The sequence below is a fragment of the Triticum urartu genome, chromosome 1 (genome assembly GCF_003073215.2).
Source record: "Triticum urartu cultivar G1812 chromosome 1, Tu2.1, whole genome shotgun sequence".
Classification (NCBI taxonomy): domain Eukaryota; kingdom Viridiplantae; phylum Streptophyta; class Magnoliopsida; order Poales; family Poaceae; genus Triticum; species Triticum urartu.
The window spans coordinates 446,415,366-446,431,132 of NC_053022.1; positions in this window are offsets into that span (position 1 = coordinate 446,415,366).

Here is a 15,767-nt window from a genome sequence, read left to right on the forward strand (position 1 = left end):
ATGTCGGTTTATGTCTACATGCCTTAACCCGCCTTTGGGCCTTGGGCCTTCATAAAGTGCCACCATCTTTGTCTTTATGGGATTAAAATATAATAATCATTATGGGGATAACCCGGCCTCTCCTGGCCGGTTTATGTCCAGTAGTAATACCCCCAACATTAGCCCTAGATTGATTTGAACTGGTTCATGTCAATCTTCAATACTTAGGAAAATTTCTTCTTCTGCATCCTCACGTAAATCTCATAAACCGCCATGACATCATCTTCCAGGATCATGATAAACCACCATGACGTCACCTGTTATTAAAGATTGCCTAAATCTTGCCTTCATTAATGAGCCTCCGACAATCGAGGCGACAAAGCTGTCACATATCCCATTTTTGGGCTCCTCAATTCTCGCGCTTGTCACTTATCCATCTCACCTTATAAATAAAGCCGAAGGGTCCTTTTCATTTTTCCCCTTCGTGCCCCTTCGCATCGTCTTCTTCCTCGCGTCGCCCGAACGTTGGAGCTCTGCCGCCGTGTCGACCTTCGCTTTTGCCTCAACGACGGCCGCTGCATCAACCTGACCGCACCAGAGAAACGTGGCGCTCCTCCGCTGTTCCATTAGCATCAGTAAGTTCCTCCTTTCCTTGTTGTAAATCCACCATTAGGGTTTCGGTGTTCATTGGAGTCTATCGAAGCTCCGGCGCCGTTCTTCCCTGTTCTTCTTAGTAGCATAAACGGCTAGTTTGGATCTGTTATTTCTTGTGCGACCATAGCCATAATCTCCCCTTTTCCTCATTAGAGCATTCCCTTTATATAGAAAAACTCATCTGAACCTAACGAACTGTTTAAGCACCTGAAGTTTAAGTCTGAATATTTTCTAGTTTTCTGTCACCCCGCAGATCTGAAATTATCATATCAATCTGTGAAACTTGTATTTCCTCACTTAGGTACTTTAGGTCTGTACCTTCCATACCAATATATGTGGTTTAGCTTTTCGAAAAATGATAATCCGGCAGGTACCATTAGTCCCCTCTTAAACCGACGATTCATTTATCTTTGCATCTCCTCCATTGTCAAACTCCGGTTTAACAATATGCATATACCTCTGCTTCTGCTTATCGCCTTATACTTGTCCGTCATAGATCTTAAACTGACATTCATCTTTTACCAGATTTCCATTGCAATGGCCAAGCAATTTTATGCTTGTAACTGGGTCCCTTCCCGGGTTACTGAAGAGCAATTAAATGGACACGTCAGAACTGGCGCTTTACCAAAACAAAGTGAGATCCACTGGCGTATTCCTGGTCCAGAAAATCCTCCTACCCCAAAGGACGGCGAGGTAGTGATATTTGTTGATCACATGATTCGTGGTTTTAAACCGCCCGGATCCAAGTTTTTCCGCGATGTGCTTGCCAGCTTTCAGATCCACCCTCAAGATATTGGACCCAACTCTTTGTCCAACATTTGCAACTGTCAAGTGTTTTGTGAAGCCTATCTGCAACAAGAGCCAACTGTTGAGTTATTCCGGGATTTTTTCTATTTAAACCTTCGTGCTAAATTCGTAGACAGCCCCAACACTAAACTTGGTGGCGTCTCCATTCAGAAAAGGAAGGATGTTAGCTTCCCTCACGCCAAGCTTCACAGTCATCCTAAGGATTGGAACCAGACTTGGTTCTACTGCAAGGATACCTCCCCTGAAGGTGAAAAGCCTCTGCGGGGTTATCGTGCTCACCGGCTTACCAACAAACACCCTCTTCCGCAATGACTGGCTGCCAAGGAACGGGCTTCATACGCACCACAACTCGCCAAGCTCAGAGCTTTCATGGCCAATGGTTTGACAGGGGTAGACTTCGTTCGTTGCTGGATATCTTGGAGTATCTTGCCGTTAAGCCGCCGCCCCGGTTTAATGTGTGAATACACGAGGGACTTAAAAGATCCTCAATGACATATTGATATTCAGCTGACAGAGGCTGAAGTCACTGAATCTGTTAAGAAGATGTTGGATGAACCGGTGACGGTCTGTAGCAAAAACAGGGCTTAGTCCCTTCTGCGTTTCCAATAAACCGCCAGCTGTAAGACTTGCCTCCCTCCTGTTTGTACTTACTATTCTTAACTGTGCAATCCTTTATATCCTCTGTCCATCTTTTTAACAGGGCGACGACCCATTCTGGAAGAAGAAACCGCAGGATAAACCGGCTAAGACTCCTCGGCCTAAGACAAAGGCTGTCAAGAAACCTGCCAAGAGAAAGGCAGCTGAACCCATCGGTTTAGACCTTGATGACGACCTTGATGATCCGGACGTAGAGGTAGAACTTGACTCTCTTGGTTCATTTTTCATACACCTCATTGACAATGATTATTATCAGGATGACGCTGAGGGCAGCCAAGCTGATGACGCAGAGGTAATTATCCTTTCCTCTGGTTCAAACCCTCTGCCAACACAAAAAATCCGACAAGCAGTCCAGAAAATAAGATTTTCTCACCCCCTAGCTCACTTGGACCCAAACTTTCTTTTGAAGAAACAGCAACACAAAGCTCACCGCACAACCCGGCACAACGGCCAAGTAGTCACTTCGGTCGGTTTACCGAACACGCCGGTTCGAAAGCGTCGATCAGAGGTCTCAAACACTTCCGATACTTCTTATCCCAATGCGGGTTATTTCCAACAGCCTCTTAAACCATCCAATTCAAATTATCAGGGAACGCCTCTGTCATCATCCGGCGATTCGACGGCCACACAAGGCCAGACCCAGCAAGAAAGGTCGTGTAGATAAACCGTCCGACGACCATGTGGTTGTTGAACTGGAGAGAACTCCAGAACCGGAGGGAGCAAATGTTGACACCATTCTTGATGATCTGCCACCCCCAACTCATGACTTTACTGAACAAGTAGAAGTTGATACAACAGGTCAGGCTGATAAACCGGCAAGCCCGGTCCCAACTGAGGATAAACTGTCAAGCCCAGCTAAGGCTGCTGATGAATCGTCAACTCTGGTAAAGGCTGCTGGTGAACGGGAAGATGATGTTATAATCACTGGTGTTGGCCACACCCCCCCTGGCAATCTTGTTGCATTATCAAAGCATAGTGCCAAGGAGGAAATTTCTGCTATGGGCAAAGGCAAATGGAGCACAAACTTGTCAAGCTACGCCCACCTCAACGCCCAAGAACTTCACTCTGGTTTTTTAAACCGTCTGCACACAAACCGTGACTACGAAGCCGGTTTAGTGAATCTGATGAAGGAGCGTTATGAGGTAACTACGTAACTGTTTCTTTCTTATGTCCAATTTCCAGTACCAACTCCAGTAGCCCCCAAGGGTTGATTTATGATGCAATATCGCAATTCTGAATGCTTATCTTCCAAGGGCCGGTTTATCTTTTTAGGATGAACCGGTACTTTTAACTTTGTAACCTTGAAACTTTCATTAGTGTAATCCTCAAGGGCCGATTTATTTGCCCAAGCTAAACCGGGACTTTAATCAATGTTACTTTGAGCAAACGGACATTAGCCCCCAGGTGTCAAGAATAATACTTGTATTGTGCTTGGGACTTAAAAAATTTCTGATAATCAAGCAAATAGGCATTAACCCCCATGTGCCAAGTGTATAACTTGTTATGTGACTGGGACTTCCAAATTTTATTGCCACTTCATAATATGTCTTTCTCTTATAGGCTGAGCTGAGCAAAAAGGAATCCCAAATCACTGACTTTCAAGAAAATATCAAAACCCAGCAAACAGAGACCTCCAAGGCCAAAGAAGAATTGACCAGCGCCTTAGCATCCATGGAGAAGCTGAAGGAAACTTTGAAGAAGGGACAAGCAGACAGGGGCATAGAAAAAACCGCTTTACAAAAGAGAGCCGAAGATGCAGAGGCAGCCCTTAAACCGGTGGTCGAAGAGCTGACCGGTTTAAAGCGACAGATCAATGCCATGACCTCTGCTGTTTTTGGTAAGTATCTCTCCTGAAGCTTTTCAATATACATTATCTCATCAGTTGTCGATTTACTGATGCTTGTGACAACACAGGAACCCGCATTACCCACCTGGGCTCTGACATGCGGATGAAGCTGAAAGCTGTCTATACACTGATAGAGCAGTTATATTCCGGAGCTCAACGGTCCATGCGCACTGCTGCGCATAACAAACCGCCTCCAACTTTTATAAAGGAGACCATTGAGAAACTGTCAATGCTACATGCCCGTTTGGACGAGTTAAAAAGATCAGGTGCAAGGGCAGGTGCGCTGACTACACTAATGCGGGCGAAGGCATGGATACCGGATCTTGACTCGTCGGATATTGGCAGAGGCTATCCTAGCATAAAAGAGGATGCCTCCGAGTTTAACAATGATGATCTTCGGAGGCTGATGAATGAAATGTGCTCCATAGCAAGCAAATTGGCCACAGAAACATATCTCTCTCACTATCAGCCGGTTTATGACGCTGATCACAAAAGACTTCCTGCGCCAACACATGATGTAGAAGATCTTACGCCGCCAATCCGTAAGCATACCTATGCCCCTGATGTTGACCCCTCAAACCTTATAAGTGATGAAGTTGCGTTCCAAGCCTTGACTGGAATCGATTGGGCAACCATTGACTTCCAGCCACTGGGTAGAGAGGAGGAAGATGCACCAGCACAGGACGATTCATAGCCTTCAACTCGGCCCGGTGATGAATCATGATCCGGAGGCCGGTTTATCCTTCTGTGTACCGCCACACTATGACAAAAACAATTATTCTTTCGGGCTGTTAAAGCGCCTTGTAATAGGCTAGTTAAAAACACTTGGTCTGGTATGCCATCGTGCATACCTATTTTGCCTGATACTATGAATCCACCATGCTTTAAGATATAATCTGTAGCGGTGTTATTTAGATTGTTCCTACATACAAGAAATTTGAAAGTATCCTGGCGGTTTACCGCTAGACGGGTCATGATGCCCAAACATATGGCCTATGGATTGATAACCCAAGTTGTACTTTGAAAGAATAATCAAAGATAAAAAGGCGGTACCTGTGATATCGGATCATACTGTTGGTTGACCAACTTTTGTATATTTAGGGTGATAACCCCAACCTTGAGGATTGATAACTCCTTCCATGTTGTGTCGGTCTATGATAAAACCGTACCGGGTTATAAGAAACACCAGTGTATCCACATATAATACTGGTGACTTGTAGTCAAAACCAGACCGGGTTAATAAGCGCTGGATTATGCTTAATCATGTACTGACAACTTTATAGTTTGAAAGCTTAGCTGGGTTAATGAACGCCGGTTTATCAAAACCATTTATAAATCTCATCCAAGGAGAAAAAACTTGGCAATAAAAGCATATGAAAACTTGTAGTCGAGGCTTTTCACGAGCTGCCAGGCCCCAAATTCGAGGCTTTTCATGGGCTGTCAGGCCGCTGAGTTAAACCATTTACAAAGCCTTTTAAGATGGAACTCAATCTTTAACCAATCATCGTTTTAACTTTGACAAGTTCAGGGTCTATGAGATTGGCTTGTCAAAAGTTCGGCGGGTCATACCAGGTTTACCTGGACGGAGTGGCTTACTTAAAAAGGCAGGCTAACCCAGGGTTTTAGGTGTATACACCAGGCTTCCAAGCCATGGCTTGATAGCCTATTACAAGTGTAGATTCTTTGTTCATTGGGAAGCAAAGAATCCCCAAGCAGTATTTTGAGTTGTGCTCGGTGGTGCCTATGTTTGAGTTGTTCTTTTACAACACTCTCTTTGGCCCCTAAGTAATTTTCTTTTTGGCTTTGAGCCGATCAAGAGGTGTAACTATGGTTCGAAAAATGACCAAGCCCCCAAGTGATTCTTCTGGTGGCCTCGCGCCGATCAAGAGGTGTAGCAATGGTTTGGGTACGACCAAGCCCCCAAGTGATTTTTATATAAGGCTGTATAAGATGAATCAAGGGGTAAACCGGACGCCGCTTCATGAACAGAAGCCCCCATCACTACTCGAAATAGAGAATTTGCCATCAGTCAGTTCTTTGCCATCTGCCAGCAGATGGCAAAGAACGTCTTTGCCATCTGCTTATAAAAAACAGATGGCAAAGAAATGACAGATGGCAAAGAACCTAGTTGCCATCAGCCAGTTCTTTGCCATCTTCCAGCAGATGGCAAAGAATCTTTGCCATCCGCTGGCAGATGGCAAAGAAGTGGGTGGGGCCCAGTGGATGACGGAGCTGTAACGGCCCACTAGCCCCACCTCTTTACCATCTGCCAGCCGACGGCAAAGATTCTTTGCCATCAGCTGGCTGATGGCAAAGAGGTGGGGCTTTGCCATCCGCTGGCTGATGGCAAAGAGGTGGGGACTATCTCCTCCCCCTCTTCTTCACAAAAAAATCTCCTCCCCTCTCTCCCAGCCCAGCCCCCCCTCTCTCTCTCTCTCCCAGCCCGGCCCCACCCCTCTCTCTCTCTCCCCCCAGCCCGGCCCCACCCCTCTCTCTCCTCCCCACCTCTCCCAGCCACCACCGAACCGCACCCCAGCCCCGTGTTCCCGACGCCGCCCCTCCCCGCCACCGCCCAGCACCGCCGCCGGCCCGCCCCCTCCCCGCCACGAGCCCTCCCCCGACCCTCCCCCCCACCCCCCCCCCACCCCTCCCGCCCGCACCCACCGTCGCCAGCCCGCCCCCTCCCCGTCACGCCCAGCACCGCGCGCCCGCCCCTCCCCCCCACCGAAGCCCTCCCCCGACCCGCCCCCACCACCACAGCCCCCCTGTGCCCGCCCCTCAACCGTTGCAGGCCGTGGTGCCGCCCCCTTCCCCGCGGCCCTTTCGGCCACCGCGGCCGTCCCTGCCACCGCAGCCCGCCCTTGTGCCCTCCCCTCCACCGAGCCAGGCCGCGGCGCCGGCCCCTCCCCGCGGCCCTCCCCGCCACCGCGCCATCCACCAAGCCAGGCCCCTGCGCCCGCCCCTCCACACGAAAAAGGTGCAGATGTACAGCACTATGTCACGATTTACAAGTTTTTAGTACAAGATGGACTCGGTTTAGGGTTCTTCATCTATTCTCAGTGAGATGTAGAGAATGCTCATGCTGATGATAGACTAGACTAACCCATCTTTTGTTCCTGTGCTTTGTTCATCATTTAATCGAATTATCATTATTTGATTTGCTCTCTAAATCAACTCGGGAGACACAGATCGGCCTGATGTTGGTAGTATGCTATCATGAAAATCTTTACATGTCTTCGCTGAACACCTCTTTACATGTTTTCATCCATACGAGGTTTCAAACTTGGCCTCCATTTTTTACAAGTTTTGAGCATGATACTGAACCTGTATATATATATATATGTATTGGTGAGAAATCCACTAAGGACATTCTACAATGATGATGTAATCCTTTCTCTGTTTCTGAGCAGAACATGCACAGTAACTGTGATGCTAGGGTTCACATCTATACACGGACTTGCAGGTCCCCATGTCAAATTATGCAGTTAGGTTGAATTCCCATCAGAAACTGGTAGGATGGGATATAGGCCTCTGAAAATCTTTCAGAGAAACATCTTTTGTATGTGATCGAAAGAAGTTGATGAACTGAAAGCAAGATTTATAGTGTTAAAAATCTGCTTGCTGTTTCAAAAAATAATGTTCAGACTTGCAGTCGAAGTTGCAATTGGAATTCAACCAAAATTGACAAAATTCTCTTCTTGCTACATTACAAAGTAATTGATAGGCAGTTGCAGTGTAAGTTGGCAAGTTCTGCTAGTGTAAATCTTGGACTGTAATTTGTAGGTGTTCTTGGACTCTTTTGCACTATAATTCTTGATAATTTTCAGTGTCATTTACTTTGTCAACATGGTGTGTAGGCTCTGAATGTTTTTATGCTATTAGCCTATTAGGTGCACACATTCTTTTGTATTTTTCTGCATGCTTTCACTAATATTGAGTCTGCAGTGTAATTTTCAGCTACCTAAGGATTATAGTGTAGGTTCTATGATTTTTTGCCACTGTATTTCTTCATTCTAGACTTCAAAGTTTTTGTAATTTCCAAAGTATCATGTTTGTTTTCTAATTTAATATACTAATATTTCACCAGATTTTATTACTATATAGTAAGTAGAAGTGTTTCTGACCTGGTGATCTTCCTGGGATTTTCCTCAATGTTTGGCTGTTTGGTGGGTCGCAAGCTGATGGGCAGTTGTTCGCCATGGTCCAGGATATTTGTGGTTCAGGTTTAGTTGAAACCGGGTGACAGTCTAGCCCGACCCATTTTTTAGAAATAGAAAGCATACAATCGCCGGGGGGTTTTTTGGACATACAAGTGTCCTCCGTTTATTTGTCAGGAAATGTGAATGTTACCAAATTGAAAAGCAATCAAGTACTAAATAGACACTCCCTAATTTTAAGATGATTTTTAACCTAGCTTTTTTCTGTTTAGTGCTGGTTTGGCTTACTTAGCTTTTATATTTGAACAATCAGGTTCACAAATAGATACCAACCTAGACACGAGCTGGATAAACCCTATCTGATTTTGTTTTCTCCACTTGAGATTTGCAGGGGAGGTTGCATTGCCCGGAGGAAAGGCAGAGGAGGGTGATGCTGATGATGCAGCAACAACATTAAGGGAGGTAAAGGAGGAGATTGGGCTTGATCCAGCCTTGGTCACTCTTGTTTCCTCGCTTGAGCACTTCTTGCCCAAGGTTGATGCAGCAACAACGATGATGATGCATTTATTAATGATGACGATGAAGATTAATATTATAGTTCATGTCAGGTATTCCATTATTATTATATACATATATATTATTAATTAGTTCAAGTTTTAACCTAGCTAGCTCAAAAATGACCTATTTAACATAGGATAGCTCTAAAATGAGCTATACTTAGCATTTATTCCTCCAAAATGAATTTATATGCTTAGCTAGCTCAAAAATGACATAACAACCTTAATTAGCTCAAAAATGACCTATTTAACCTAGGATAGCTCTAAAATGAGCTATACTTAGCATTTATTCCTCTAAAATGAATTTATATATATTTTTTTATTCATGTCAGGTATTCATTTTTTTATGTTGTACTAATTTCGTTTACTCTTTGTCATTTCAAGTGTTGACAGATGGTGGGCGCGGGTCGAGAGCGCTCCGAGGCTCCTACCTCGGTGCGTGGTGGGAGGGGTCCATAGCCTCCGGAGAGCGCTAGATCTCAGTTTGCAGAGTCCAGCGACGGTCGCTTCTTCGGCCGGGAGAGGTCGGGGGGTAAGAAGAAGGAGAAGGCTGCTAGAGGTGGACGTGGCGGCGGGAGAGGTAGGAAGGCTGCTACGCCTTCCTCGCCGCCACCCCCAGATGAGTCACCCGACCACAGGACTGCTATGTCTGAGATCGAGCCATCTGAGGTGGACCCGTCTCGGACTCCACTCCACGAGCCTCCGGCCGACGAGCCTATGGCAGGCGCGCCTACGGCCGACGAGCCTCGGGCCGACGACGATCCTCGGGCCGCTAAGTCTTCGCCCCACGAGACTCCGGAGCTCAGACGGGGTCACGCTGAGTCGGAGCCGATCCCATGGGAGGACTAGACGGAGTCGAGTGCACATGGTCGTGTTCAGGGTGCAGACTATAGTCCTGATAGCTATAGCGAGGGTGAGTGGGTTGAGGGGCGCAAAGTCTACCAGCATGGTCATACAAAGCTCCCGCCCACCCCGGTGACCCCTGACCAGAGGTGGTTGATTGCGCCTAACGGGGAGAAGTAAGTGCATTTACTCTTTTTTAACCTTTTGCCTTGACGTTTCTTCGAATATCTAATGCGTTGGCCTTGTCATACTGCAGTTCTTGGACACACGAAGATGGTGTCCACAGGCCCAACACTGTCCTTGGTGTGATTTGTCGCCAGTGCTTCCTGGGCTGGGTCACGTTGCCCAGTGAGGGCCGGGTTCCAGAGCTAGGAATGACCTGGGAGCACTACTTGGCTGCCCCGGCCCCACCGGAGCATAGGGTCGGCGATGTCGAGTGCGACACGGTGGCCGACATTGTGATCGCCACGTTTTGGGTAATTTCTCCTTTGCCATTTACGTTGTGTTTTCTTCTTTGATTGCATACCTTCTACATGTGTTTTCTTGTTTGATTGCAGACCTTCTATAGGTGTGCTGAGGGACAGGAGGAGGCCGCGGCTCGGGTTATCGACGCCGAGTGCAGGCACCTACTTGGAAACTTTCGGCACGAGGCTCGGACGCAGGCTGTTCGAGACTACTTAGCACAGACTGGTATTAGGAGGAGAAAAGAGAAGTGCCGGGACAAGTATCTGAGTAAGGAGAAGTACATGAAGGTAATTACCTATTCTTAAGGCCTTGTACTTAGTTTCCTTGATTTGATTCGTAGGCGTAGCGCTCAAATTTCTCTTGCTTAACTTAGGTGCCCCCGAGATGGTGTCCGGACAAGATGGACTGCTGGGAGGCGTTGGTGGATGAGTGGTGCTCTCCCCAATGGCGCGTCGCCCACAACATTGCAAAGGAGAAGCGTCTCAAAATGAAAGGTGTGCCACACCATCTAGGCAGCGTCAACCTACATGGGTACGGGAAAAACTGGGTATGTGTGGTTTGCTTGATGATTCATGCAAATTCATTCTTTGTGCTAGTTTGAGTCCTTAACTAATACTCTGTTCCTCTCTTGTAGTCAAAACATAACAAGGCTCCAGTGCCAGAGCTATTCGACCTCTATGGCATGTCCAATATTGCACCGTACAAGAAGGCCAAGGCATTCTCTGAGTCTGGCCTCGAAAATGCAAAGAACTTCAGCAACAAGGCCTCCCACCACACGATGGTGCAGTACATTAAGCAGGGGAAGGCGAGGAAAGGGCCGGACTTTAACCCGAGCCGGCCTCTTGATCCAGAGCTGGTGATGATATCTGGTGGCGGGAGGTCCCATGGATCGTTAGCCATTGGTAATGGACTAATACGTTGTAGTAGCACTCTCCCACAGATCAAGAAGCGCCACACCAGCTCTGATCCTAAGATACCGCCTCGTTTACGACCAGTGGAAATCGAATTCCAGGTTTGTTATACGGACTCAGTAGCCTTTCCTCCATTACATTGTGTTTGCGGCCGTCGATGATTACAATGCTAACGAGTGGTGTTGTAGGCTGCTATTGAGGCAGAGAGAGCGAAGACCTAGGCTGCTTTTGAGGAGAGGGACCGGCAGTTGGCGGAGAAGGACCGGCAGGCGGCGGAGAGGGACGGGGAGAATGAGGAGAGGACGGCTAGGCTGTTGGAGGAGGAGAGGAACCGGAACGACTCGGCTAACCGGGCCATGTACGAGCTCTTCGTGGTAAGTTTCTTCTGCATATTAGCTAAATCATGCACGCAATGTTCCTTTCATTAGTAACTAATATGACTGACTCGTCAAAACCAAATGTGCAGTCCATGTGCGAGAAGAACGGCCAGACCCCTCCGCCGATGCCAGTCATTGCTCCGGCGGGCACGATGAGTTTCATTTGAACGGTCATTAGTTACTAGTCTTCACATTTGAGTTGCATCATGCTAATGATACATTGGAAATAATCTTTGGTGCAGCGTAACTCCCGACAAGCATCGACCGATCCTTCTCCGTCTGCCACTGGCGCGACCGGTCCTACACCTACACCTACACCTACACCTCCGTGATGACGGTAAGTTTCCCAAGTGTTTTGCTTAATAGGGTTTTGTTGTGATGCCATGTTGTATCTACACATATCGTGCATAATGTGTGTATGTTTGAAATGCATTGTATGTGTGGGATTCGACACCTAGTCGTGTGCCTTTGGTAGCCTTCCATACAGGGAAATGCCTCCTAGTGCTTCCACTGAGCCATGGTAGTTCGCTACTGCTCCGGAACACATGGATTGACCGGCATGTGTCCTTCTTTGCTCCTGTGTCTGTACCTACGGGGAAATGTCACGCAGTGTATCACCGAAGTCCTTGTAGCTTGCTACGACTTGGTTGCACTCGCTGATGACCGATACGTGCATTGCTGGGTCATGTATGCTTGTCCATGTACGTTTGTGCCACCTTGGTTCTATGACTAGTCATGTCGGCCTGGGTTCTCTAACATATGGATACTAGCGACATAATCATATACTTAGCATTTTTTTCCTCCAAAATGACTCAATATGCTTAGCTAGCTCAAAAATGACATAATAAGCTTAATTAGCTCCAAAATGACATATTTAACCTAGGATAGCTCTAAAATGACCTATACTTAGCATTTTTCCTCCAAAATGACTTAATATGCTTAGCTAGCTTAAAATGACATATTTAACCTAGGATAGCTCTAAAATGACCTATACTTAGCATCTTTTCCTCCAAAATGACTTAATATGCTTAGCTAGCTCTAAAATAATATAATATGCTTAAGAAATGACATATTTTAGGTCCTAAATGACTTCATATGCTTAGCTTGCTCCAAAATGACATAATAACCTTACTTAGCTCCAAAATGACCTATTTAACCTAGGCTAGCTCTAAAATGACCTAGACTTAGCATTTTTTCCTCCAAAATGACACAATATGCTTAGCTAGCTCAAAAATTACATAATAAGCTTAATTAGCTCCAAAATGACCTAATTAACCTAGGATAGCTCTAAAATGACCTATACTTAGCATTTTTTCTCTCCAAAATGACTTAATATGCTTAGCTAGCTTCAAAATGACCTATTTAACCTAGGATAGCTCTAAAATGACCTATTTTATATATATATGTTGCATCATAATAATCTTCACATTTTAGTTGCATCATAATAATCTTCTTCTTCTAGTCTTCTTCTTCTAACTTTCTTCTTTCCCATTTTACAGATTTGCTTAAGATCACGGAAGCTTGGGTTGATGGAGTGCTTGTATTTAGTTTTTGTTTTGACCTTGTGAAACTTGTTACCTATGGATGAAACTGTGTAATATTGATGAAACTATGTATATGTACGGATGAAACTTGCTACTATTGGTAACATGTATTGGATATATGTGTTCATGACTATTGGTAATATGTGTTGAATATGCTATATTGGTCATATAAATATATTTGTGTTTGATATTCTGTGAAAATGAATTGATATAAGAAAAAACAAAATTAAATGGGGCAATATAGTCACTTTGCCATCTGCTGGCAGATGGCAAAGAGCTTTGCCATCAGCTGGCAGATGGCAAAGAGGCCACATGTCATCTACACGTAAAATTTGGGCTGACCTATTTCGGCTCTTTGCCATCTGCCAGCAGATGGCAAAGCTCTTTGCCATGTGCTGGCAGACGGCAAAGCATGCAGCCTTTGCCATCTGCTGGCACACGGCAAAGCATGCAGCCTTTGCCATCCGCTGGCACATGGCAAAGAGCCTACATACTTTGCCATCTGCTGGCGGATGGCAAAGAGCCTGCAGCCTTTGCCATCTGCTAGCTGACGGCAAAGTATGCCGTTAGCCTTCTAACGGGGCTAACCCCGTTAAGAGGCTTTGCCATCTGCCAGCTGATGGCAAAGCCACAGGCTCTTTGCCATCAGCCAGCAGATGGCAAAGAAGCCTTTGCCGGCAGGGTTTCAGACAAACTGTTTGCCATCTGCTGGCTGACGGCAAAGCCTTTGCCATCCGCCGACCATGCCTTTGCCATCTGCCATGGCAGATGGCAAAGTGCCAGATTCCAGTAGTGCATGTAACCACACGTGATATAAGAAAACAACAGATATCCCGCTTTAGCTGAGGCTCCGGTTTATTATATTGATCATAATATATACATTGTCATAACTATGTACATAAGAAGAGCATGTGGCTCAAGTATAGTAAGGCCAAAGATGAGCTATATTCCACAACCGTTGGGTCTCCTCCTCCGATTTACGTGAATCTATGTGCTCTCGAACATCGATAAGGTAGTATGAGCCGTTGTGCAGATTTTTGCTGACCACAAAAGGTCCTTCCCAAGGTGGGGACAACTTGTGCATATCAGTCTGATCCTGGATGAGCCGGAGCACCAGATCGTCTTCTTGAAAAGTTCTGGTCTTAACCCGACGGCTGTGATAATGTCGCAGATCTTGTTGATAAATCACCGAACGTGCCGCTGCAAGATCACGCTCCTCATCTAACAGGTCCAGTGAGTCCTGACGTGCTTTCTCATTATCAGCTTCAACGTAAGCTGCCACACGGGGCGAGTCATGACGGATGTCACTAGGGAGAACTGCCTATGTTCCGTAAACCATGAAGAAGGGCGTGTAACCCATAGATCTGTTCGGTGTGGTATTGATGCTCCATAACACGGAAGGTAACTCCTCCACCCAACAGCCCGGCGTCCGCTTTAAAGGAACCATAAGTCGGAGTTATCTGTCGGGCCAAAGTTTCATCATCTGGTAACTCGCCCCGGTTCATGTATGCCAGGTATGGGACCATCCAATCTGGAATAACGTGAAGAGCCGCCACCAATTGAGCCTCCGGGTCAGGCACAGCCAAATCCTCCTCCGTAGGTATCTTGACTGACGGATTATGCAGCACATCTAGACAGACATTGGGTGGCACCGGTTTACGTTGAGAGCCTAAGCGACTTAAAGCATCTGCCGCTTCATTCTTTTGACGGTCTACATGGTCAACCTGATAACCTTTGAAATGACCAGCCACTGTGTCCACCTCTCCTCTATACGCCGCCAAGAGTGGATCCTTGGAATCCCAAGTGCCAGACACCTGTTGAGCCACCAGGTCTGAGTCACCATAGCACTTAACCCGGCTTAAATTCATCTCCTTAGCCATCCGAAGACCATGGAGCAAGGCCTCATATTCAGCTGCATTGTTAGTGCAAGGGAACATTAAACGGAGAACAAAACAAAACTTATCACCTCGTGGGGAAGTTAATATGACTCCAGCCCCCGAGCCTTCCAATTGTCTGGACCCATCAAAATGAATAGTCCAATAAGTGCTATCTGGCTTTTCCTCCGGTGCCTGCAACTCTGTCCAATCATTGATGAAGTCCACAAGTGCTTGGGATTTGATTGCTGTGCGAGGCGTATATTTTAACCCGTGAGGTCCGAGCTCAATAGCCCATTTGGCAATCCGGCCGGTTGCTTCTCTATTTTGGATGATATCCCCTAAGGGGGCGGAACTGACCATAGTGATAGGATGACCCTAAAAATAGTGCTTGAGCTTCTGGCTGGCCATGAAAACTCCATACACCAGCTTCTGCCAATGTGGGTACCTCTGCTTAGACTCCATAAGCACCTCACTGATATAATAAACCAGCCGTTGAACCAGATACTCCTTTCCAGCCTCCTTGCGCTCCACAGCAATAGCCACGCTGACAGCCCGGGCATTACCAGCCACATATAACAACAAGGGCTGTTTATCAATAGGAGCAGCAAGGACCGGCGGCTCGGCTAACTGCCGCTTCAAGTCTTCAAATGCTTCATTAGCGGCCTCACTCCAGACGAAGTCATCCGTCTTCTTCAACATCTGATATAAAGGGATGGCCTTCTCCCCAAGGCGACTTATAAAACGGCTCAAAGCTGCAATCCGGCCTGCTAGCCGTTGAACATCATTGATACACTTTGGTTTAGCCAAAGAGGTTATGGCCTTGATTTTCTCCGGATTAGCTTCAATGCCCCTGTTAGACACCAGAAAACCCAAGAGCTTTCCTGCCGGTACACCAAAGACACACTTGGCCGGATTAAGCATCATTTTATAAACCAGGAGATTATCGAAAGTCTCCTTCAAATCATCTATCAATGTCTCCTCCTTTCTGGACTTCACCACAATATCATCCACATAGGCATGAACATTGCACCCGATCTGATTGTGAAGACAATTTTGTACACAGCGCTGATAATTCGCCTGGGCACTCTTGAGC